The sequence below is a fragment of the Canis lupus genome, chromosome 9 (genome assembly GCF_003254725.2).
Source record: "Canis lupus dingo isolate Sandy chromosome 9, ASM325472v2, whole genome shotgun sequence".
NCBI lineage: Eukaryota > Metazoa > Chordata > Mammalia > Carnivora > Canidae > Canis > Canis lupus.
The window spans coordinates 57,730,598-57,753,696 of record NC_064251.1 but is presented as its reverse complement, the minus strand read 5'-3'; the positions used below and the strand labels follow the sequence as shown (position 1 = coordinate 57,753,696).

At 44.3% G+C, this 23,099-nt stretch overlaps 1 long non-coding RNA gene and 1 other non-coding gene across 7 annotated transcripts; one reads left to right on the top strand and one right to left on the bottom strand.

Annotated features, from left to right (window-relative positions):
- Positions 1-1,210: 1,210 nt before the first annotated feature.
- On the bottom strand, positions 1,211-14,405 carry LOC112677221 (uncharacterized). Of its 6 annotated transcripts, none has more exons than XR_003146927.3 (6): positions 13,874-14,405; positions 12,744-12,837; positions 3,702-3,865; positions 2,876-2,983; positions 2,346-2,453; positions 1,211-1,999 (listed from the first exon to the last, which is right to left on the bottom strand). It is a non-coding gene; the product is annotated as an uncharacterized LOC112677221 (long non-coding RNA). The 6 variants fall into 6 exon arrangements; XR_003146926.3 differs by having other exon boundaries at positions 2,346-2,426; positions 13,874-14,399; XR_003146929.3 differs by lacking the exon at positions 2,876-2,983 and having other exon boundaries at positions 13,874-14,400.
- On the top strand, positions 8,912-9,018 carry LOC112677728 (U6 spliceosomal RNA). The gene has a single exon (XR_003147166.1). It is a non-coding gene; the product is annotated as a U6 spliceosomal RNA (small nuclear RNA).
- Positions 14,406-23,099: the final 8,694 nt, after the last annotated feature.

Below are 23,099 nucleotides of genomic sequence, written 5' to 3'. Positions count from 1 at the left end.
TTGAACTTCTCCTCTGTATATCCAATAGCCAACTAGATGTTGCACTTGAATAGCCCAAACCCACTTTGACCGCAAGAGTCCCTAACTAAATTTCATGCCATCTTCACTCTCTGCAGCCAGGTGTCTGAACTCAGTGGATGGCACCACGATTTTCCTGCATGTGTTAGCTAGAAATATGGATGTCCACTCTTTTTCCCCCTTTCTATAACTAACTCATCACCAGCTTTTGTTGATTCTCCAGAACATTCATTTGTCTGTATCCCACTGCCACTAGCTGAGTTCAAACCACTGTCACTTATTGCCCTAAGAGCCTCTTATCTGCTCTCCCCACTTCCATCTTGCGTCCTCTAATCTCTCCCTCATGATGGAGCTAGAATGGACTTTCAAAAACACAAATCCGATTATGTCCTGAGAACATGGATATTGGCCTTGCTTCTGAAGCCATTAACATGGCACTTTGCAGTTACTAGTGGGGTTTTCAAGAGGAGAAGGGGGTGTTTCCACATGTGGGTGGACAGTCCCTCCTATCTATGCTTGAAACCAGCGGAATCTTCCAGTGAGGTGAGCTGGTTCTACTGGGAAGCAACCCCACGTGACAATGCTTGCAAGTGTTCTCTCGTTCATTCACAGACATTTGTTGAGCACCTACTATGTGTTAGGCCATGCATGCTCAGTGGGGGTAGTATTATCTCCCAGGGGTGAAAATTCAATCTTGGAGGGTGAAAAATATTTAGTTATTACAATGTTTTGTGGTCCTCCAAAGCTCAAGCCTAGTCAACAATTTCTTATGCCTTACTATTTAATTTCTCTCATCAGGGAGAATTTAAATTATTTTTCTTCTTTTTTTTTTTAAAAAGATTTTATTTATTTATGAAAGACAGAAAGAGAAAGGCAGAGACACAGGCAGAGGAAGAAGCAGGCTCCATACAGGGAGCCCAATGTGGGACTCAACCCTGGGACTCGGGATCACGCCCTGGGCCAAAGGCAGAACCTCAACCGCTGAGCCACCCAGGCGTCTCGAGAATTTAAATTAAATTAAAATTTTCTCCTTAGAGGAGCAATAATGGAAGGAAAAAAACGTTGAGAAGCCCCATGGTAGGTTTTGGTGATGTGGTAGCTACTAAGTTAGACCTGGTCCCTCACTGTATAGAGCTTTACATACACCAAATTATAATACAATGACTAAATGAAAGAAGCCAGACTTAAAAGGCTGCATACTATAGATTTCATTTATATGGCATTTTGTGAAATGCAAAACTGTTGTTATAGAAATCTGAACGGTGGTTCTAGGAACTTGGGTGTGTGTGTGTGGGTTCACCCTGGGGGTCATGAGAGAACTTTCTGGGGTATAGAAATATTCTATATCCTGATTGAGGTGCTGGTACCACAACTGTATGTTTCTGCAAACTCATAGATCTGTACACCAGAAAGGGGTGAATGTTACAAATATACAAATTATATCTCAATGAAGCTGCCTTAAAATTATTATACAATGAATGATGTGTTTAGCACTGGGGTGAGTGCCACACAGAATTAGTAATAATGGAAGCAAGCATCAGGCAGCTGACCTGGTCGGATCACGAGAGACTTTCAACGCAGTGCTGAGCTGAGTTCTGAAGGCGAGAACCTGAGCTGGGAGAAGGCCAAGTGGTAAGATCTGCTCCACTGCACAACTCCAGGGGCGCCATTACCACAGAATCACTGTGCTCCTGGGTCGTGTGATGCAGTGGCCCTGGTAGAAGAGGCAACAATGTGCACAGACACTGATGCAGGACGGCACATGATGTACTCCAGGAGCTGGATGGGGGCCAGTGAGCCAGGAGTCCCAGGCATAAGGAAAGGAGCAGCTGGTGATGGGCTGGTGAGGTGGGCAGTGCTCAGACTATGCAGAGACTTGTCGGTCCTGTAGGAGTTTCTGGAAGGGGAATGACTTGATTAGCTTCACCTTTGCTAAAGGTCAATGCTGCAGGGTGCTGAAGGTTGGTGGGTGGCAAAGCACCTGCAACAAGATGAAAGATGATAATTCTTTAAACCGGGGTGGTGGTGATAGAGATGGACAAAAGTGGACAGAGTCTAGAAATATTTTGGAGATAAAATCAACTGGACTTCGTGAGCAATTGGGTGTGTGAGATGTGAGAGACAAGGAGTCAAGGGACCTCTGGCCCCTGACTTGCCCACCTGGGAATATGATGGTCTCTTTTTGAACCAGAGAACCCCCAGAGAAGGATCAAGTTAGTGAGGGGAGATCCTGTGTCCAGTTTTTTCAAGTTGGAGTTGGAAGTGTCTGTGAAGTTCACGAGTGATGTCAGAGTGGAGGCATATTTTGGGGGCATCCAGGTACCTACATGGTACTTGTCAGAAAGCTGTTCCTTCCTCCAACCAGGGGCGAGTTCCTGAGCTCCAGCCAAAGGATCAGGGATGAGCGCCTGGTCAGGGGACAGCTGAATCAGCAGCTTGAGATTTGAAATGGAAGAGACAGAGGGAGAGGAGATGGACGTGGGACTGTGCTGGTGGAGGGGTTTCATGGGGAGAGCCACATGTCACTGCTGACACTCCTGGCACAGCTCTGCTTCATGCCCTGAGGTCTGCGTGTCTACCTTTGACCTGGATTCCATCAGATAATCTAACTTTGCAACTCCTAAAGCCTTCACAAAACCACCAGATACCTGGGTATTTTATTGCTGTGCCTGCCTCCTTGCTTGCTTGCTTTCTCCGGATGTATTTATTTATTTAAGAGAGAGATTGAGAGAGAGAGAGCAAAAGAGCAAACAGGGGGAGGAGCAGAGGGAGAAGGATAAGCAGATTCTGTGCTGAGATCGGAGCCCAATGCGGGGCTCGATCCCATGACTCTGAGATCAGGTGAACCCTGACCAACCTGGGCAATAAGGTTCTGTCCAGCAAGGTGATGATGGAACAGCAGGAAGTGTCCCTTCAGACTGGGGTGGCCACTTCCCATGTGCAGAACTGGACAGAGAAAGATGGTCTGCAAAGGGAGAAGCAGAGGGAAGAAGATAGGAAAGTATATGTTCCTGCCCTGGTTCCAGTTCTTCCGTGTGTCCAGTCCCAGCTCACACCCTGGCTCTATATCCTCCTACGGATGCCCCCCCCTTCTTCAAGCAAACAGGCACCGGGGCTTCTGTTCCTCTCTCCCTTACCTCTCCTAGTTTCCCCCATCATGGTTGCCAAGTACCTGGGCCTCACTAATCAGAAACCATCTGAGGACCAGGGCAGTGGAGTGACCTGAGGGCAGGGGATAGCCTATGGCCTCTTGCAGTGCCCTCATTTTCTGAGCCTGAGGTCCAAGCCTCCTCCCCACCTCCCTAGTCCACTTATGTGAGGAGGTAGCATCTGCCTAAGGCCCCAAGCTCTCAATAAAGGGAAGAAAGTGGGGGGCAGGAGGACCCTTTGTTTAGCAGGTTTATCTGCAAAGTCCTGGAAGCCTGAGCCTGATCTCTCTCCACAGAGCCCAGATTTTACAAAATTATGTCCTGGAAGGTGTGGTCTCCTCCTCCCGTTGGGAGGGGTGAAGAACAGAAGGCAAGTTTCCAGCCAGGGACAGTGCTTTGCTGGCAGGACATCCAGCCCCTGCCTACTTCCCTGCCATGGCTGCTGGCGAGCAGGGCCTCACTCAAACTGAGAAGGACCCTCCATCATCCTCTGAATGTCCTTTCACCCCGGCCTCACCGGCGCAAACCGCTCACCTGTCACGGACCAGCTGCAACAGCGCCACCTTCAGGCCATCCTGGAGAAATGTGTTTTCCTAACCCCACAGGGATCCTGGATTACAATTCTGCAGGCAGGGAGGCAGGATGGCAGGCGCTGCGTTCACGTGGCAAGCTGCTGATGCTGGACGCCACTCTGACCCCTATTGTAAAATGTGCATGGCAACAGCTCCAGGAGTGGCTATGAGGATAAAGTGAGGTAGTCCCATATCACACCTAGAACCCACCTGACACCCAGCCAGATCCCAGTGACCAGGTTGGATAACGTTTATTGGCTTGGTTTTGAAAATCACCAAATGACCCACAACTTCTGGGTCATATAAAAAAAAAGCTTATAGAGTCGTTGGTTCCCTTTTCTGTCATTCCTTGCTTTTTTTGCTTTGGATCTCGAGGCGCAGAATTCAATTGCTTACTCGGTCTGTTCAACTCAGACATTATTGGCCATACAGGATCTTCTTGTGTATTTATTTGCTTTGGGTTTTTTTCAAAGATTTTATTTATTTATTTGACAGAGTGAGAGAGAGCTCAAGCAAGGGGAGCAGCAGACAGAGGGAGAGGGAGAAGCAGGCTCCCCACTGAGCAAAGAAACCAATGCGGAGCTCCATCCCAGAACCCCGGAACCATGACCTAAGCTGAGGGCAGACACTTAACCAACAGAGCCACTCGGATGCCCCTATTTGCTTTGTTTTTGTCTCTTTCATCTCCCTTCTCCAACTGCCTCCTCTCCATTTCCCAACTCCCCAGAGGCAGACATTCTTATGTTGTCAATGTGTGTGTGTGTGTGTTTGTTGTACGAAAATATATATTGCAACGTATATAAGTAATATTTGCCAGGCATCTTTTTTGGCATTACATTTTTATGATCTGCCTATGTTAATACATGTCATTCTAATTCATTCCATTGAACCACAGCATGATGTTCTTCATTTGCATATGCCACCTGTGATTTATCTATCCCTTTATGAGTAGGAATTTCAGTTACTTCCATCCCTTGACTATTATCAGCAGATGCTTCAAGGAGCATCCTTGGGCAAGTCTTTTTGTCTACCTATGTGAGAGATGCTCTGGAGTATTTGCTCAGAAGTGGAATTGCTCAAGTGTGGGGTATATGCTCTCCACAATGGCCTTACCAGTTCAGACACCTGCTAGGAGAAGGGTTCTTGCATCCCATCTTCACTAGCACATTCCCAACTGATGGTTATGAAGTGGAGCTAATTGCCACCTCCCTCCCTTTTCCACCCTGCCTGTTCTGCCTGGATGTGCTGCAGAAAGAATTGACAAGGCCTCCTTTATGTCACCTACTCTGTTACCTTTTAAGACAAATGGCTCCAACTACTAGATATGCCTACACCCCATCACTTGCTATCATCCTTGCACAAGGCACCAACTTGATCATAGCCAGCTGAATCAGGGATGGTGCATAAGCCCAAAGACATACCGAGATGAGTGGCCAGACACAAGGTGGCCCTACAAACTCCATCCATATTGAGAGTGCTGAATCAACTCCTCAAATGCAGCGTGCATGCCCACAACCTCTCTCTAGAAAGTAGAAATGTGAGGCAAGCAACAGTGGCGTGGGTGGTTTCATTTGGACTGCTGCTTTCCTAAGTCCCCATTAGCAATTTTCTTGGTTGTCCCTGAGGCATGAGGGACCACCGGAGTGTAGGACAAACTAGGCCACCGAAGTGTAGGACTGGGTGGCATTGTTCTCTTCAAGGTCACATTTCTCCAAATCTCTTAAGTGCTTTTGCATATAAGCTTTGAGGTTCATGGGCTCAGGAGTCAGAATGTCCTGGGTTCAAGTCCTAATTTGGCCATTTCACAGGACTGTTGTGGGTGACAAAGACAGGGTACGGGTAAGGTGCTTAGGGTTCCAGCCACATGCGAAGCCCCAACAATGGCCATCTATTTTTAGTAACAATTAATAACATAGGAAAGACATTATCCACTTTAATAGTAATACAAATGACTCCCACAGAGAGGCTGAGCCACTTGCAGAAAAGTGCAATTCAAACTCAGGTCTGTCTGTCTCTACTTGTTACCATTCTTTCAGCTGCCTGAATTCAGATTCTGGTTCCCTGCCAGGACCTTGGGCTGGATCCAGCACTAGATACCTCTGGGAGTCCTCCTCAGGGTGGGGAATGCCTCCCCCCAGGGCCATCTTGGCACTTGTCCCTTAGGGAGTGGGAGACCCAGGGCAGGCCTGGGCCCAGGCTGGGCTGCAGGTTCCCAGGTGTGGGGAAAGGACGCCGCCTGGCTGTTCTCCAAACACATTCGGAGCCAGCCCAAGGGAAACCCCAATTCTGTCAGTGCCTGTACGCCTGGGGCACAAGCTTTGGAGACATTAAATATTAAACATGTCGGCTGGCTTCCAAGCTTGGTAATTAAAACTCTTATTTCATATTTTACACAGGATGGACGGGGAGGTCACAGGGCTGTTATAAGAGGTTTCATAGCTCCCTTGTTTACAGATGAAGTGGCTCTTCTGAGGAAACCTCCCTCTCACTCAGAACCCACCCTGCCCTATTTATAAAGTGATTTCCTGAGAGGCTGGGCGGGTGGAGGTGGGAAGGTCTCCAGGATATGGACACCACTGGGGGCTCTCAGTGGGGTCTTTCCACTTCTCCAACAAGGGTCTGTGTGCCCAGGAGCCCGCAGAGGCCTCGGCCTCAGGCCCTCACCCCCGCTGCAAGGGCAGCCCGGGAGTTGGAGGGGGCTCTGGAAATAGAGAGAGGAGCTCCGAGGGCGTGCTGGAAGGAGGGCCAGAGGGAGGGCAGTCTTCCCTTAGCTTCCAGCGCCATCTGCTGACCACACGCTGAACGGCAGCTCTCCCAGAGGCCAGCGGGGGACCAAGTCAGCGCTTTGCACGAGAGGAGGGAGAAAAGGGATCAAGGAAAATCAGACGTGGTGCTTCAGGAACACTTTTAAAACAAAATTTAGATGTGTGAATTGTTCACGCCATCATTCTCCGGAGCCAAGGGATGAACAAGACTCAGACTTGGACCTCTGGGGACCCAATCCAAGCATAACAGGATATACGGGGTAATTGAGGCATCCGTCCTTTGCGTGTTCACTGCGCTGAGCACTCGCCTACATCATTCATATTGGTCATCTCGCTGCTGCATGCCCACGTTACAGATGCAAACACCCAGGCTGACAGAGGACCTAAAGCCAGATTACTGCCCTGCCCTCACCCCCAGAGTCGTTCTTTCTTCAAGGTCCCCTCCTTTCCACCTCTAAACATATCAAGAACTCTTCTTTTCCTATAGTCATTGTTACCTCATGCACCTCTCAGCTTTCCCTGAACCACTGCAAAAGCTTCCCACCAGGATCTTTCCCCTAGGATTTTGGTGCCTCGCACTTTGCCTTTTACAATCTATTCTTCACAATAGCCAATAGGATCTTAAGACATGAATTGGATCACATCTGTCCCTTGCTCAGAAGCTTTGATGGCTCAGGGTATCTGGGTGGCTCAATTGGCTAAGCATCTGACTTGATCTCCGCTCAGGTCATGATCTCAGGGTTTGGAGATTGAACCCCACATCAGGCTCCATGCTCAGTGCAGGGTCTGCTTGAGATTCTTTCTCCCTCTGCCCCTTCCCCCATTTGCACTCTCTAAATTAATTAATTTTAAAATCTTTTAAAAAATGCCACCAGAGCCTGGAGGACCTGGAAACAGGAACAAGAGATACACTAGGAAATGACTGTCTCCTCTTCTTTCTACACCCCTCCTCTGTCTAAAGCCTTTCAGTTACTGGCATACAGATAGAAATACAGTTCAATGGAATGGAATGGAATGGAATGGAATGGAATGGAATGGAATGGAATGGAATTGAGAGTCCAGACCTAAACTTACATATTTATGGTCAACTAATTTCCAACAATGGTGTGAAGACAAAACAAAAAGTTTAGTCTTTTCAACAAATGGTGATGGGACAACTGGATATTTCACATGCAAAAGCATAAATTTGGGGATCCCTGGGTGGTGCAGGGGTTTAGCGCCTGCCTTTGGCCCGGGGCGCGATCCTGGAGACCTGGGATTGAATCCCACGTTGGGCTCCCGGTGCATGGAGCCTGCTTCTCCCTCTGCCTATGTCTCTGCCTCTCTCTCTCTCTATGTCTATCATAAATAAATAAATAAAATCTTTAAAAAAAAAAAAGGCATAAATTTGTACCCCAACCTCACACTATATACAAAAACTAACTGAAAATTGATCTAAGACCTCAAAAGAGCAAACACTATAAAACTTTTAGAAGAAAATATGGATCATATTTTCAATCAATCAATCCATGATCAATCCATGATCTTGGATTATACGATGGTTCTTTAGATATCACACCAAAGCACAAGCAACCAAAGGAAAAACATAAATTAGATTTCATCAAAATTAAATTTTCTGGGGGCACTGGGTAGCCCAGTGGTTGAGCGTCTGCCTTTGGCTCAGGTCACGATCCTGGGGTACTGGGATCAAGTCCCACATAAGGCTTCCCCCAGGGAACCTGCTTCTCCCTCTGCCTATGTCTCTGCCTCTCTCTCTATTTCCCATGAATAAATAAATAAAATATTTTTTAAAAACTAAAGCTTCTGTGATCCAAAGGACACACCAAGAAAGTGAAAATATTTGTAAGTCACGTAAATGATATAGTATCTAGACTATTGGAATTATTATAAATCAACAATAAAATGCAAATAAATCTATTTTAAAATGGCCAAAGGATCTGAATAGACATTTCTCCAGAGAAGTAAACCAATGCACAATAAGCCCGTGAAAAGATGTTCAATATTATTAGTCACTAAGGAAATGTAAATCAAAGCCACAGATTACACCCACTAGGCTGGCTACAATAAAAAAGACAAAACAAATGTTAGCAAGGATGTGGAGGGATTGGAACTCTTCTGTCTTGCTGGCGGGAAAGTGAAATGCTGTAGCCACTGCAGACACATTTGGCAATTCTTCAAAAAATTAAACATTTAGAGTTACCATATGACCCAGCAATTTCACTTCTAGATGTATAGCCAAGAGATTTGAAAACATATCGTGTCTACCCAAAATTTGCAGTGTTCTTAGCAGCACTATTCATAATAGCCAAAAGTTAGCCAAATGTCCATTAACGGATGAATGGATAAACAAAATGTGGTATGTCCATACAATGAAATATTATGGGCGATTTTTTTAAAAGTACCAATAGTGCTTGCTTCAGCAGCATGTATACTAAAATTGGAACAATACAGAGAAGATTAGCATGGCCTCTGCACGTGGATGACATGCAAATCCATGAAGCATTAAAATTTTAAAAAGTACCAATGTATGTGACAACTTGGATGAACCTTGAAAGCCTTATGCTAAGTGAAAGAAGTCAGACACAAAAGGCCATGTATTGTATGAATCCATTTATATAAAATGTCTAGAATGCAAATTCAAAGAGACAGGATGTAGATTAATAGTTTCCAGAGGCTCAGGAATGAAAGGATGGGGAGTGATTGCTAATGATACGGGGTTTCTTTTGGGGGTGCTGAAAATGTTCTGGAATGAGATAGTGGTGATAGTTACACAATTTTATGAATGTGCTGAAAACAACCAAATTGTACACTTTAAAAGGATGAAGCTTTAAAAAAAAGGGATGAAGTTTATAGTATGCAAATTATATCTTAACTTAAAAAAAAAAAAAACAACTCCAATAGCCCCCATGACTTTTCACCATTTAACCTTTGCTTATTTTTCCAGCCCTATAGCTTGCTAGTCCTTCCACTGATCCCTTTGCTCAGATAAGCAGACTCTAGGAGTGATGGTCTTTTAAAGATTTTATTTATTTATTTGAGAGAGAGGAGAGAGAAAGAGAGCATGAGTGGAGTAGGGTGGAGGGGGGGACAGAGGGAGAGGAAGAAGCGCAGCCTGAGTCCAAGGCATATGCTTAACCAACTGAGCCACCTAGGCACCCCTAGATGTGATTTTTTTTCTTTTTTTTTTTTTAAGATTTTATTTATTTATTCATGAGAGACGCAGAGAGAGGCAGAGACACAGGCAGAGGCAGAAGCAGGCTCCCTGCAGGGAGCTTGATGCGGGACTTGATTCCAAGACCCCAGGGTCACATCCTAAGCAGAAGGCAGATGCTTAACCACCGAGCCACCCAGATGCCCCAGAAGTGATTTTTTTCAAGAATGGATTTAACTCTGGGATTTGACTTTAGACTGTAGGTGTGGGTGAGCAGTTGTTCTGAGTCTGTGGCCAGCAACCTCATGGGAGCCACAAAAGTGCCTTAGTAATCTGGCTGCTGCTTCATCTCCGCCCTCCTAACTTCACAAAAAGTTCTCAAGGAGCACACAGGGAAGGGCATCCTGAGAAATGCAGTTCCAGCTTAGCTAAGCCAACAGCTACAGAGCCACCCAACGCCCTTCTCACCCACTCAAACTTCACGTCTCAACCGTCTCAACTGCCAGTGTGTGGTGTCTCTTGGCCCTTCCTCCAGACTTGGGCAGGCCCCTCCTCTGACCTCTATTCTGGCATGAATTTGAATCTTTATGTGACTATCTTCCCACAGATGTAAAATGGCCGGAGCAATGGGCATCTTTTTCTATTCTAACAAAGGTGTTTGTAGCCTGTCACAGAGCTGGCTGCACTTCCTTTTTCTCAAGGAAGGGTGGTACTTGGCTGCTAGCCTGTGTTCCTTTCTGGACAGTGGCCCCACTTGGCAGGGACCACAGTGGAACAACTCAATGTGGGGTCCTCAGCATTTAAAATAGGGCCTAGCACACAACAGATGCTTAATGCTCATAACACAAAGGAATAAATAAATACCTAGAAGACAAGACAGGAGTGACAGAAAGATAGATGAGGCAGCACAACAGGGAGTTCAGAGCCAGGCTTCCATCTCCATCACTTATCAGCTGTGTGATCTCCAACAAGTGACTTCACATTTCTGTGCCTTGATTTGTTCATCTTTAAAAAAGAGATAAGGGATGCCTGGGTGGCTCAGTGGCTGAGCATCTACCTTTGGTTCAGGGTGTGATCCCACGGTTCTGGGATCAAATCCCACCTCAGGCTCCCTGCAGGAGCCTGCTCCTCTCTTAGTCTATGTCTCTGCCTCTCTCTATGTATCTCATGAATAAATAAAATCTTTAAAAAATAAAAATAAAAAAGAGGTAAGAATAGCACCTTCTTCAAGTGGTTAGTAGAAGAATTCACTGGGCTAATATTTGCTAAATGCTTAGCAGTATACACGTGCTTGTTGATGGATAGACAGACAGATGGGTAGATAAAATGAAAGAAGGACCAATCGTTCTGTTTCTCTTACAAAGCCAGGGTGAAAGGCAATCCCTCTAGAGAAGCCGCTACTGGGGTTCCCCACTCAAGCAGCTGGAAAGCAGTTTGGCACCTCTACTCTAAAAATATATAGGCTTAAGAGTACCAAGACAAATGCCCACACTGGAAAGAACATCTAGAGTAGAGGGTAGTGCATTAGCATACTGTTAGTTAAGGAATTATAGCTCTTAGGATACCAGCTTCTGCACAATAAAATGATTTTTAAAACAACATTTTAAAAAGCTGATTAAAACATAATGCTCTGTTTAGTTACTGCCACAAAATGTTTCGTTCGCAAATTATAGCCTAGCGGATTTAATTTACTTTCTGCTGACACCCGTATTAGACGTAATGGACCAGGCAGGCTCCGTAAGGCTGCAGGCTCACGAGCAGCAGCACAGGGGTGTGAGCCTGTGGACCCCACCACTGAGCATCTTTGGAGGAGGTGGCATAACCGGGCCTCCTCGCCAACCCCAGGGCCCTGAGGGTCTCCCAGTGGCTGCACACAGTGGTCTTCCTCAAGGAGGACGTGGGGTATGGCACAACACCGTGTGCTGAGAGCAGAGGCTGAAAATTGGTGCTCTGAAGACCGAGTTCAGCCAACTGATGGTTAAGCTGGCTTCTAACAGGATTTATTTATTTTTTTCTAACAGTATTTAAAAAACAAAACAAAATAAGCCAACACTTACAAATCAGGAGATCTCACCTAAAAATCTGGATGTTTTGCTACTTTTGAAAAATGGGAAGAACCAGCAAAACTGGACTGTGGTTGTCATGGCAACAAAAGGTTGGCATTTGAGAGGTCACATGCTTTCCAGTTTGTCACAAGTCCTGCCATTCCCTACCATCTCTCCGGCCTCCAAGCCCAAGGAAGGGGCCTCCTCTGTGCTCCCACAGTTCTTAGCTCCCTTGATGGACCGAAATGGCCTTTTTATCTCTCCTTTCCTGCTGCACTGCAATCTCAGTAAGGACAGGGTATTGTGACTGTTTCACTCATCCTAGATCCTGTAGGCTGGCTTGAGGCCTGGAATGTTACAGGCCCTCCAAAAACATTTGCTAATTGTATTTGTTTCCTATTGCTGCCACAACAAATTATACAAATTTAGCCACTTAACACAGATTTATTATTTTGTAGTTCTGGAGAGAGAGGCTATAGGTCAAAAGTGTGACATGGCTCTCACCCTTCCTAGAGATGCTCAAAGGGAGGATCCATTTCCTTGCTCACTCAGGGTATTGGCAGGATTCAGTTTCTTGCAGGTTAAGGGGCTGACAGTTTCCTTGCTGGCTGCTGGCCAAGGACCATTTTCAGCTTTTGGAGGCCACCCACATTCCTTGGCTTGTGGCTGCCTTCCCCCATCTTCAAACCTTGCAAAAGTGGGTTGAGCCCCTCTAAATGCTGCAAATCTCTCCTTTTCTTCTTCCATCTCATCTAAGACCCAGGCAAGAAAGGTTTTTCACTTTTAAGGACTCATGTGATTAAATCGGTTCCACCCAGATAATTCAGGATAACCTTCCCACCTCTGAGTCTTCAGCCTTCATCACACCTGCAAAGTCCCTTTTTCTGAGTAAGGTAACATATTCACGGGTTCTGAGGATTAGGACATAGACATCTTTAGGGAGCTATTATTCTGCTTACTATGCTAATGAAAGTTATTGAAAAATCAGCAGAATGAAGAAACAAGCATGGATGAGGGCAGGCCACCTACAGCTAGAGGTATACCTGGAACAGTGTCTGCTGCCTGCTGCCAGGAAGGTGGAGAGGCTGAGCTGGTGGTTCACAGGGAGGGTGAGGACCAACAGGATGCAGAAGGCAGCTGGAAAGGAAGAGTTTTTTTTTCCATCACGGTAAGGATTAGAGTAGAACCCTTTGGGGCCAGTGAAGATGCTGGGTCAGGAAGAATTAAAATCCCAGACAGGAGGGTAATGGAGTGGGTTTAAATTCTCTTGGACTGAAAACTGATCTTCCCAGTTATAAAACAGATTTCAGCTAAACTCCTAACCCTTTAAAATACAAATATGATCAGCTGAAAAAGCACCACCTCTTCTCCTGTGGGGAGCTCAGTGGGCTTCTATGATGCTTGCAAGTAGCCAGGGTATGCCTCTTACTAGTAACCCCTGGATTTAAGTGCCAGCTTATGCTGAATTTATTCTATTTCTCTTCCTGTACCTCACTGTCTCCAAGGGACTTGACTCTTCCTTTGATGTATGCTACACACATAGATGCACACATACACCCTACTCCTTCTGCAGGGCCTCTGTGGGTCTAACAGCTTTTATTGAAAGGATGACAGAGGGCAGGGGAGACATCACAAGTACCAAAGCCAAAAACTCCTTAAATTCACATATTAAAAGGCACCTGGGTGGCTAAGTGGTTGAGGGTCTGCCTTTGGCTCAGGTTGTGATCCTGGGGTCCTGGGGTCCTGGGGTCAAGTTCCGCATCAGGCTGCCTATGTGGAGCCTGCTTCTCCCCTCTGCCTATGTCTCTACTTCTCTCTCTCTCTGAGTGTGTGTGTCTCTCATGAATAAATAAATAAAATATTTTTAAAAATTCAAATATATTGTTTTAAGATTTTATTTATTTATTTATTTGAGAGACAGAAAGAGAGGGCACATATGAGCAGGGGCAGAGAGAAAGGGAGAGGCAGACTCCCTGCTGAGCAGGGAACCTGACATAGGACTCGATCCCAGGATCCCGGTATCATGACCCAAGCCAAAGGTAGACACTTAACTGAGCCACCCAGGTGCCCCCAAAATTCACATATTAAATATCCTTTATCTTAAGCAAACTTTCATGCTTCCCTCATCAGAGATCTCTCACTGGCCACACCACAGATCCCCCTGGGCTCTCACCATCTTGCTGGCTTCTCTATCCTTTCATTCCTGTCCTTCATCCCCTCTCCTGCATGGGGCCTCTGAATGTTTCTCACTCTAAGATACAGAGTACTAGTCATATATAGAGTTCTGTTCTAGAATACAGAGTAATGGGGATATGTTGAGTTCCATCCTAGGATACAGAGTAATGGCGGTATGTTGAGTTCTTGGCCTTAATTCCTCATCCCTTCCTTATCCTTTTACCAGATGACTCTGCAGTTCCCCTCACTGGAAGTGGCGTGCAATTTCCTTCCCCTTGACTGTGGGCTCAGCCACACGACCTGCTGTGGCCCATGGGATGTGAAAGCAGATGATAGAAGCAAGAGCGAGAAACGTGCTTGCACAGTGTGACTTGATCTCTTACATCTCTGTATTTCCTGAGAAGAGTTTCCCCTGGGGAGCTGCTGTCCCTTCCTCCAGGCAGAGAATGAAAATTCGTGGATAGACCTGAGCCCAATCTGCAGTGAGGATCCAGGTCCAGATGCACCCACAGTTTGAAGTAGAGTTGCCTGGTTGAGCCCTGCTTAAATTATTTCTCCAGCGCTGACCTGCAGACACATGAGAGAGAATAAATCATTGTTGTTTTGAGCACTGACTTTTGGGGTGAATTGTTTGTTTTTTGTTGTTGTTTTTAAGATTTTTATTTATTTATTCATGAGAGACACAGAGAGGCAGAGACACAGGCAGAGGAAGAAGCAGGCTCCCTATGGGGAGGCAGACATGGGACTCCATTCCATGTTGTGGGACTCCATCCCATGATCCCAGGATCAAGACCTTAGCCAAAGGCAGATGCTCAACCACTGGGCCACCAGGTGCCACTGGGGTTAATTGTTTTGCAATATTAGCAGACCACACAGTCATTAGTGCTGGGAGTTGGGGGCAGGTGGTTGCCATGGCAAAAACCTTAACTCTGAGTCATTGGGTTTAGGATCAGGAATAAGCAGCAAGGCAACATGTACAAGGGGCTAGAAAGCGGTGAGGAAAACTTGTAGGCAATATGTTAAGTACAGAGAAACAGTTCATGAAGCAGTTGTACATGATGACTCGAATAGCAGCAATTTGTCTAACAAACGTTTAGAGTTGGGGGAAGATATTCTAGGGACAAAATGTTGAAAATATGACTTTCTTGCTACTAGATAAATGTGAAAAGGTATTACTACAGGAAAGAGGTATGCTCAGCAAACCTTGGTACATCCATAGAGTGGAATACAACTCAGCCAAAAAAAGGGAATAAACTACTGAAGGCACAATATCATGGATTAATCTCAAATGCATTGTGCTAACTGAAGTAAGCCAGATCCAAAAGGCTTCATACTGTATTATATATGATTCCATTCTGGAAAAGGCAAAACACTATAGGGACAGAAAAGAGATGGGTGGTTGCCAGGGATGAGGGGTCGGCTACGAAGGGGCACTAGGGAATTCCTCCAGCTGCTGGAACTGTTCTGCATCTTGATCATGGTGGTAGTTACATTACTGTATGTGTTTGTCAAAAATCATAAAGTAAGGGGCACCTGCCTGGCTCAGTTGGTGGAGCATGCAACTCTTGATCACAAGGTCATGAGTTTGAGCCCTACATTGAGCACAGAGCCTACTTAAAATTAAAAAAAAATTTTTTTAAATCATCAAACCATCCTCCAAAAAGGGTAAGTTTAACTGTAAAGTGTACTTTCATTTAAAAATAGAAAGATATGGGCTGCCTGGGTGGCTCAGCAGTATAGCGCTGCCTTCAGCCCAGGGTGTGATCCTGGAGACCTGGGATAGAGTCCCATGTCTGGCTACCTGCATGGAGCCTGCTTCTCCCTCTATCTGTGTCTCTGCCTTTCTCTCTCTGTGTCTCTCATGAATAAATAATAAAATCTTTTAAAAAATAAAAAAAATTAAAGTAAAAATGGAAAGATAGGGATGCCTGGGTGGCTCAGTGGTTGAGTGCCTGCCTTCGGCCCAAGGCATGATCCTGGAGTCCCAGGATCGAGTCCCACATCAGGTTTCCTGTGTGAAGCCTGCTTCTCCCTCTGCCTATGTCTCTGCCTCTCTCTCTCTCTCTCTCTCTCTGTCTCTCATGAATAAATAAATAAAATCTTTAAAAAACAATATAATAAAAATGGAAAGATATATCTGCACTAGTCATGGTAACATAGGTTCTGCTAAAATGATAAACACCGAACTCCAAAGTCTCAGAAACTTATGGCTTTCAAACATATCTCTTTGTCGGGATGCCTGGATGGCTCAGCAGTTGGGTGTCTGCCTTCAGCCCAGGGTGTGATCCTGGAGTCACAGATTTGGGTCCCTCATCGGGCTCCCTGCATGGAGCCTGCTTCGTCCTCTGCCTGTGTCTCTCCCTCTCTCTTTCTCTGTCTCTCATGAATAAAAAATCTTGTTTAAAAAAAAGCATATATTTTTATTATTCTGTGTTTTTATCTCTGGTCAGTCTGAGGCTCTGCTTCACATTATATTGACTCTAGAACTAATTTTGATGAGGCAGCCACCTTCTGGAGCATTGCTGTTCTCCATGGCAAGGAGAAAGAGAAAAGAAGAAAAGCATTCCCTGGCTCTTAAATCTCCACCTGGAAGTGACACGTGCTCACTTCAATTCCTTTCTTGCTGATCAAAAAAAGTTCCATGGCCATATCTGCGTTCAAGGGCAAGGTTACCATATACCCATGAGAAAGACTGCAAATATCTGATAGCACTAATGAATTCTACAATCTCCACTACGATGGTGAATTTGTCAATTCTTTTTTATACTATTACCAATCTTTATTCTATCATTTGAAGCTATAATATTATGTGGATACAATTTAGAATTATTATGTACTTCTGGTAAGCTGAAGTCTTCTCATTATAAAATAGCTTCATTTTATTAGTCATCTTTTGCTAAGTTAGGCTGCAATATAGTGTGATGGCATGAATCACGCACTTGCTCTTAAAGCATCCACTTGGAAGTGACACTTTTCATATTACTTGAGTCAAAGAAAGTCACACGACCACACCTAACTTCAAAATGTCAGTGCCTTACAACAATAAGGGTTACTTTCTCACGCAGATTATATGTCCTTTGTGGGTCATGTGTAGCACTACCCATTCTTCATTCTGTGTCTTCATTCAAGGACCCAGGCCACAGTATCTCCATCTGGGACATAATCTTGTGGCAGAGGGAAGGAACAATGGTTCTTAAAGCTCTGCTCAAGAGTGCACATATAACTTCCATTCATGTTTCAATGGCCAAGCCTGAAATCCATGGGATGGGAAATACAGACCTCTTACAGGGAGGCTGTAAATTATTGAAAACAATATGCAATCCATTATACTCTTTTTGGCAATGCCTCTGCCTTAAAGTTATTTTGTCCAAAGTTAATAATATAGCCAACAGACCCAGTATGAAATCTCTTTTACTATTTTTTAAAAGAGTTTATTTGTTTATTTATTTATTTGACAGAGAGAGAGAGAGAGAGAACAACAAGGGGAGCAGCAGGCAGAGGGAGAAGGAGAAGGAGGCTTCCTGCCAAGCAGGGAGCCTGATACGGGGCTTGATCCTAGGACTGACTTATTTTGCTTAGTGTAATACCCTCTATCTAGCTCCATCCATGTCATTGCAAATGGCTAGATTTCATTCTTTTTGATGGCTGGGTAATATTTCATTATCTATATATATATACCCCACATCTTCTTTATCCACTCATCAGTTAATGGACATTTGGGCTTTCTCCATAATTTGGCAGTTGTTGATAATGCTGCTATAAACATTCGGGTGCATGTGCCCCTTTGAATCAGTATTTTTGTATCCTTTGGGTAAATACCACTAGTGCAATTGCTGGGTTGTAGGGTAGTTCTATTTTTCACTTTTTGAGGAAACTCCACACTGTTTTCCAGAATGGCTGCCCCAGTTTGAATTCCCAGCAACAGTATTAAGAGAATTGCCTTTTTTCCACATCCTCACCAACGTCCGTTGTTTCCTGTGTTGTTAATTTTAGCTATTCTGACAGGTATGAGAAACTCATCCTGGTTTTGATTTGTATTTCCCTGATTAGTGATGTTGAGAATCTTTTCATGTGTCTGTTAGCCTTCTTGACATTTTCTTTGGAAAAAATGTCTGTTCATTCCTTCTGCCCATTTCTTAACTGGATTATTTATTTTTAGGGTGTTGAGCTTGATAAGTTCTTTACAAACTTTGGATACTAACCATTTATCAGATATATCATTTGCAAATATTTTCTCCCACTCTGTAGGTTGTCTTTAGTTATATTGATTGTTTCCTTCGCCGTGCAGAAGCTTTTTATCTTGACGAAGTCCCAATAGCTCACTTTTGCTTTTGTTTCCCTTGCCTCCCGAGACGTGTCTAGTAAGAAGTTGTTATGGCTCAGGTAGCTTGATGTTTTTTTTTTTTTTTAAACTTGGTGTTAGAATCTTTTTTAACTAGAAGGTTTAGGCTTTTGAAAATGTTTTTATAGTGATTACTGATACATTTGAATTTCTTTTTCCACTTTATTTTGTGCTTTTTTTTCTATGTTTTGTTTTTGTTTCTGCCTTTTCCTCCCTTTCTTCCTTTCTTCTTTGCCTTCTTTTTTAAAATGTTATTTTTCAGGGTGCCTGGGTGGCTCAGTTAGTTAAGCATCTGCCTTTGGCTCAGGTCATGATCTCATGGTCCTGGGGTTGAGCCAAGAGTTGGGCTCCCTGCTAAGTGGGGAGTCTGCTTTTCCCTCTGCCCCTCCCCCCACTCATTCAGGCACACACACTCTCAAATAAATACATAAATAAAAATTTTTTTAAAAAATTCTCTTCTTTTGGTGTAGTCTGTAGCTCTATTTTTTAAAAATATATATTTATTTATTATTTATGATAGACATAGAGAGAGAGAGAGGCAGAGACACAGGCAGAGGGAGAAGCAGGCTCCATGCCAGGAGCCTGACACGGGACTCGATCCCAGGACTCCAGGATCGCGCCCTGGGCCAAAAGCAGGCGCTAAACCACTGAGCCACCCAGGGATCCCCTGTAGCTCTATTTTTATTCTTTCAATGGTAAGCCCCCAATTCTAATGCTCATATTTAATTAGAAGTCTAGTGCTAATCAATATTTTTATCGACAGTGCAAAGACCTTGGATTAATTGAACCAATGGCTCCAACTCTTCGCTTTCCCTGTATACAAACCCTTTGCCATGATTCTTCATAGCTCCCTACTGCGAACACTGGACTTGCTTTGGCTAATTAGATGTAAAAAGAGTCTCAAAAATGTGCTTGTACATTTCCATTGCTCTCTTTTGTGTCCCTGCCATTGCCATGAGAACTTATCCTGACAGCCTGGCTGGTGAGTGAGACACATGGAGCAGACTAAATGCCCCTAGCCAAGACCATTCTAGATTAGCTGAGCCCAGACATGTAAGCAAGTCCAGCCAAGCTCAGCAGAGCTTCCTAATCCACTCCCAGCTGACACCAGATGTGTGAGCAATAAACAAATATAGCTGTATCCCTCTGAGGTTTCATGGCTGTTTGTTATGCAACAGATAACTCATGCATACTTCATAACACTTTACCTTCAGTTATCCTCTTATTCTTTATATACAATCAATCCAGTATTTCTGCTTCGCCTTTCTGAATCCCACAAATTATAAATTGTTCTTGTTTCTTGCCCTGATATTTGTTCATATTTACTCATGTTTGCCATTTATTTGCTCACCAGTCTTTATTGTTCCTCAGATCTTCCTTCTGGGATCATTTTATTTCTTCCTGAAATATATCTTCCAGAAGTTCCTTCAGTTAAGTTCTGTTGGTAGAAACTCTTGTTTTTTGTTGATCTGAATAGTACAGTGTTTTCATTCTTGAAAGACTAAGTGTACAATTCTAGGTAGACGATTTTCTCTCATCATATTAAGGTGATTATTTCATTAATGATATTATTTCATGCTACTCTTATTTTTTTTCATGCTACTCTTATTAACATTACTTCCATTAGTGCCATTGATCAATCAGGAGTTGGTATCACATCATTTCATTATAGATTATCTGACTTTCCTCTCTGCTTTGAAAATCATCTATTGGGGCACCTGGGTTGGTTGAGCATCCAACTATTGGTTTTGGCTCAGGTCATGATCTCAAGGTTATGAAATCAAGCCCTGTGTTGGGCTCCTCACTCAGCTCAGAGTTTCACCAGAATGGGTCTAGGTTTTTTATTTCCTTATCCTATCTGGGAATGCAGTGCATTTCTTGAGGATTCTTATCTTCCATCAATTCTGTAAAATTACCAATCACTACTTGACAATGATCTGCTCACATTGACTATATAATCTCCTAACATAATTAATAAGCTTATGATGAACCTCCTAACTTTTTTCCATTTCTTTGTCTCTCTGGGATACTTTTTGGGTTATTTTCTTCAAAGCTATCTTTTAGTTCACTAATTTCTCTTCAGCTTTATCTAATTTGGTGCTTAAACCTTCCAATGAGCTATTTGTTTAAAACAGATCTTGTGGAGCCTGGGTAGCTTAGTCAGTTAAGCATCTAACTCTTGGTTTTGGCTCAGGTCATGATCTCAGGGCTGTAGGATCAAGTTCTGTATTGGGCTCTGCACTCAGAGCAGAGTCTGCTGAGGATTATTTCCTTCTCCTTCTCCCTCTGCTCCTCTCCCTGTTCGTGCTCTCTCTCTAAAATAAATAAATAAAATCAAGAAAGAAAGAAAGAAAGAAAGAAAGAAAGAAAGAAAGAAAGAAAGAAAGAAAAAGAAAGAAAGGGGGGATCCCTGGATGGCTCAGCGGTTTAGCGTCTGCCTTTGGCCCAGGGCGCGATCCTAGAGTCCCGGGATCGAGTCCCGTGTCAGGCTCCTGGCATGGAGCCTGCTTCTCCCTCTGCCTGTGTCTCTGCCTCTCTCTCTCTCTCTCTCTCTGTCTCTCTCTCTCTCATGAATAAATAAATAAGAAAGAAAGAAAGAAAGAAAGAAAGAAAGAAAGAAAGAAAGAAAAAGAAAGAAAGAAAATAAAGAAAATGGGGCACCTGAGTAGCTCAGTTGGTTAAGTATCTGCCTTTAGCTCAGGTCATGATCTCTGAGTTCTGGGATTGAGCCCACATCAAGTTCCTGCTTGGTGGGGAGCCTGCTTCTCCCTCTCCCTCTGCTCCTCCCTCCTGTGCTCGTGCATGTGCTCTCTCTCTCAAATAAATAAATAAAATATTTTTTAAAAAATAAAAAAAGAAAATCAGATCTCCCTCTGGTGCTTGAATTTTCTGCTCATTTCCTTATGTGTTTTGTGGTCATTGATTGTGAGTTCATATCCATTTGGAAGCCTATCTGTGGGAATTCTTTGAGACCCAGGTTGACAGTGAATTCTTCCAGAGAGGATATGAGTTTGTTTCAGCCACGTACCACAGAGACTATCAACTCAGGTCCATTTAATTTAATTTAATTTTAAGATTTATTTATTTATTCATGAGACACACACACACACAGAGAGAGAGAGAGAGAGAGAGAGAGAGAGAGGCAGAGACATAGGCAGAGGGAGAAGCTACTCCCCACAGGGAACCCGATGTAGGACTCAATCCTGGATCCCAGGATCACGCCCTCAGCTGAAGGCAGATGCTCAACCGCTGAGCCATCCAGGCGTCCCAACTCAGGTCTATTTTAAATTGAAATGTTCAGCATGAGGGCTTTTGGACCATGCAAACATTGTGGCCATGTGATGGCCAGACTCTAGCCAGGTATCCATTAGGGGTAAAATTCATTACTTCTCCACTTAGAGCCAAGGCAGAGAGAGACAGCTTTCCTCGCTGCCTATCTCTGTGGAGCAGATTTCTCCCTCCCCCCGCCCCAGCTTATCCTTCCTCTAAAGATATATTCCCTTTTGGGTCCCAACCTGATGTTCCAATTCGGCTCTCATCCTGCCTGGACCTAGGTAGGTGTTCCTATAGCTAGTAGTAACATCATTGTTTACCTATCTCCAAAGATGATTTTCAAAATACTTATCAGCATAGCACACACGCTAAGCAATCAGAACAGAGGCAGACTGTATCCCTGGATAACTTCTCAACTTCAACTCTAACTTCCTAGGCTTGCGTTTCTGCTTTCTTCCTGGCCTCAGATGATTTTTCCTGATTTCCTCACAAGTTTATCTACGTATTGAAAAGGGTGCTTTCAATATCTCTCCTCTTATTTTAATATATTTTGTTGCTGTCATATTTGAAGAGTCCTCGGTTTCGTTAGAAATAAAGTCTGAGGGACGCCTGGGTGACTCAACGGTTGAGCGTCTGCCTTCGGCTCAGGGCGTGATCCCAGGATCCAGGATGGAGTCCCACATTGGGCTCCTTGCAGGGGGTCTGCTTCTTCCTCTGCCTGTCTCTGCCTTTCTCTCTCTCTCTCTGCCTCTCATGAATAAATGGATAAAATTTAAAAAAAAAATCTGAGTAAGAAATGTTAGGCACATGTAATAAAATATCCAGAGGTAAGCTAGAACTGTAGTTTAATGTCACATGAGACCTAGGCTCTTTCAATCTTTCCATTTTGCCAACCTTAGCATTTGCTTGTCCCATCATAGGCACGTGATGGGGACTGAACTTCCAACCTTCAAGTCTGCTTAGGGGAAGGAAGAGAATAAAAGTGGCAAAGCACTTGAGCATACTCAACTAGAAGTCCTACTGGACTTTCTTTTCTTTTCTTTTTTTTTGTTTTTTTGTTTTTGTTTGTTTTTTTCTTTTCTTTTTTTTTTTTAAGTATTATGGGCTAGAAAAAAAATAAAAATAAAAAAGTATTATGGGCTAGGAGTTGGTCACATGACTATGCTTTGTCTAACCACTTGGCTCATGAGATTACTGTGAATAGTTTGGACTAACCATGAGGCATTCCTCCTAGTAGCAGTGAAGATCTACCTCCCCTGAGATCAAAGGGTCTCTTCTGGGACCTGAACAAAATGAGGTTTTTCTTAGAGGGACCGACCCAGCACAGCGCCTGGCACAGATGGAACTGTTCCTGTCCTTGTACATTCCCTGAGCATCCACTACGTGCCAAAGGCCCTCGGAGACAAAAATGGATTCGACACGGCCTCTGCTAGGCAGCATGAGAGAGATCAAGTCTGAAAAGGGGTTAGGACTCGGTGTCAGCTCCCTCATTCCCAGCACCGGCCTCACCCGGAGTCCCTGAAGACAACTGACCCGCGCCAGGTTGCACTGCGCAGGAGTAGGGCTGCAGCAGCGCGCTCCCCTCACGCCCCGCCCCGCAGGAGAGTCC